Source organism: Anolis sagrei, chromosome 6 (assembly GCF_037176765.1).
Source record: "Anolis sagrei isolate rAnoSag1 chromosome 6, rAnoSag1.mat, whole genome shotgun sequence".
NCBI lineage: Eukaryota > Metazoa > Chordata > Lepidosauria > Squamata > Dactyloidae > Anolis > Anolis sagrei.
Genome location: NC_090026.1, coordinates 7,396,491 through 7,400,097, shown reverse-complemented (window position 1 = coordinate 7,400,097; position 3,607 = coordinate 7,396,491).

Below are 3,607 nucleotides of genomic sequence, written 5' to 3'. Positions count from 1 at the left end.
TGCCCTCCAATCGGGCCTCTTCGAATTCTGCAGCACTGCTGGTCACAACTGACCTCTAGTTAGAGCGCTCAAGGGCCAGGGCTTCCCAGTTCTCAGTATCTATGCCACAGATTTGAGGTTGGCTTTAAGCCCATCTGTAAATCTCTTTTCTTGTACACCAACATTACGTCTCCCATGCTTGAGTTGGGAGTCAAGTATAGTAACTGCTTTGGGATATGGTGATCAGGCATCTTCTAGGACAGTGCTTCTCAACCTGTGGGTGCCCAGATGTTTTGGTCTGTCTATTACCCTCTCCACGTGTTCTCCCTTACAAATAATTCTGCTTTTTTATCTCACCCTGAGTTTTTAAATAATTTTATGTACATGCGGCCCACTCACGACCAACCATAACGAAACTTGGTATGAATACTCAATATACCCAAATGTGAACACTGGAGGAGTTTGGGGAAAACAGACCTTGACATTTGGGATTTGTAGTTTCTGGGATTTATAGTTCACTTACAATCAAAGAGCCTTCTGAACTCCACCAACGATGCAATTGACTCAAACCTGGCACACAGAACTCCCATGGCCAAGAGAAAATACTCAAAGGGTTTGGTGGGCTTGAGTTTAGGAGTTGTAGTTCACCTACATCCAGAGATCACTGTGGACTCAAACAATGATGGATTGGAACCAAACTTGGCACGGATACTCAATACGCCCAAATGTGAACACTGGTGGAGTCTGGGGAAAACAGACATTGACATTTTGGAGTTGTACTTGCTGGGATTTATAGTTCACCTACAATCAAAGACCATTCTGAACTCCACCAATGATGCAATTGACCCCAACTTGGCACACAGAACTCCCATGACTAACAGAAAATACTAGAAAGGTTTAGCAATGTCCGCCGAACCCTTCTGTTTTGGAGTTGTAGTTCACCTACACCCAGAGAGCACTGTGGACTCAAACAATGATAGATCTAGACCAAACTTGGTATGAATACTCAGTATGCCCAAATGTGAACACTAGAGGAATTTAGGGAAAATAGGCCTTGGCGTTTGAGATTTGTAGCTGCTGGGATTTATAGTTCACCTACAATCAAAGACCATGCTGAACTCCACCGATGATAGAATTGGGCCAAACTTCCCACACAGAACCCCATGACCAACATAAAATACTGTGTTTTCCAATGGTTTTTGGCGACCCCTCTGACACCCCCCTTGCAACCCGACCCCCAGATTGAGAAATGCTGGTCTAGGGATCCACACCAATAAGGCAATTCACTGTTGGGCCAAGCCATTTTCATGCTTGCTTCCCATTCCAGGGGATGGAAAAAGGAGCCCTTTTGAGTCTTTTTGGTGCAATTCTCTCACTATAAAGAAAAGATGTCACATAAGGGAATGGCTCGTGCGAGCGGCCGGTTGCTAGGGATCCTTCTCAGTAAATAGGCAGATGCACACAAAGGATGCTCTTGGACGGATGCTGCAGAAGATTCTAAGAAGGAAGCAAAAGCACGTTTTTCTTGAAGGACAAACACGGGTAGAGCCAAATACAGCGCCAACATGCAAGGTCACTCCTGGCTTTATGGGTTGCCACATACATTTGTGGGCCTTAACTCTAGTGGATTTGTCCTTCCGGGAGTAGAGATAGACTTTCCTTGGCATTATGCTAAATTTATTTTGACCAGAATCTGGCTACTTGGAGTGCCTTTGGTGTGGCTGTAAGAAGGTCCTCCATTGTGCACGTGGCAGGGCTCAGACTGCATTGTAGTAAGTGCTCTGTGGTTTGCTTTTCTCCGAATTCACATGTCGTGGGCTCCACTTTGTGGCCTCATTTCTTGAGGTTGGTTCTGCATCTCTTGGTGCCAGGGTGCAGTCTTTTCAGCACTTCCAAGTTGCCCCATCTTCTGTGTGCCCAATAGGGAGTTTCTCATCTGGTATCAGCCATAACCAAGGTTACAACAACATTTATTATAGAACTCCAGTATGCTGATGACAATGTCGTCTGTGCGTATTCAGAAGAAGACCTACAAGCCACTCTAAACACCTTCGCAGAAGCAAATGAGAAGCTCGGCCTGTCATTAAACATCGAGAAAACCAAAGTGTTCTTCCAGCAGTCACCAGGCAATCCTTCTCCAATGCCAGAAATACAGCTTAATGGTGTAACATTAGAAAACGTTGACCATTTCCGCTACCTTGGCAGCCACCTCTCCACAAAAGTCAACACTGACACTGAAATTCAACACCGCCTGAGCAATGCGAGTGCAGCCTTTTTCTGAATGAAGCAGAGAGTGTTTGAGGACTGGGACAGCCACAGGGATACCAAAGTGCTTGTTTATAAAGCTATTGCCCTCCCAACCCTGCTATACGCTTGCGAGATGTGGTCTACAGATGTCACATGCAACTCCTGGAACGATTCCAGAGTCACCTACAGACCCACCGACTGAACACCGACCTTGGAGGACCATCATCCTCGGACTACAAGGGATCGCCTAAGTAAGTAAGTAAGGAAGTAAGTATCAGCCATGGCTTGAGGTTCTAAGTTTTAGCCTGCCACTTTTGGACTCTTGCATGCTGAGGTGTTCCTGCGAGCATCTCTGTAGATCTTAGGAAGTTGTTTCTTGATTTAAGGCGTTGGCGTGCTAGCTGATATCAGAACAGAGGATGGGCCAGAGATGTCAACACCTTGGTCCTTTCATTCCACATTGCTACTTCCCTGAGGATATCAGGTGGTGCAATACCAGCTAAACAGTATAATTTCTCCAGTGGTGTATGGCGTAGACATCCTGTGATAATGCGGCATGTCTCATTAAGAGCCACATCCACTGTTTTAATGTGATAAGATATATTCCACACTGGGCATGCATATTCAACAGCAGAGTGGCAAAGTGCAAGGGCAGGTGTCTTCACTGTGTCTGGTTGTGATCCCAAGGTTATGCCAGTCAGCTTTCGTATGATATTATTTCTAGCGCCCACTTTTTGTTTGATAGTCAAGCATTGCTTCTTATAAGTCAGAGCACAGTCCAGAGTGACTCCCAGTATTTGGGTGTGCTGCAATGCTCCAGTGGGATTCCTTCCCAGCTAATCCTCAGAACTCGAAATGCTTGTCTGTTCTGAAGATGAAAAGCACATGTCTGCATTTTAGATGGATTAGGAATCAGCTGGTTTTCCCTGTAATAGGCAATAAGAGTACCTAAGGCTTCAGAGAGCTTCTATTCAACCATTTCAAAGCTCCCTGCTTGAGCAATGATAGCACGATCGTCAGCATAGATGAAACTGTCTGTCTCTTCTGGCAGTGGCTGGTCATTTGTGTAAATGATAAACATCGATAGAGCAAGCACACTCCCCTCAAGCAGGCCTTTCTTCTGTTTTCACCATCTGCTTCTCTGACCATGGAACTCAGCAAAAAAGCTCCTGTTTTGTAGATTTCCTATGAATACTACTACTACCAATATTTTTTGTTATCTACTTCTGAGTGATTCTAACTCACAGTAATGTCCTTCTTAAAGGCAACTAGAAAGAAGATTGGCTTGGTTTATGAAAGAAATACTTTGGAAAACACAGTGGCCCTGAAACCATTGCTGGCATTAGCCTCAACATCCTAGGGTCCAACCCATTTTGTGTCA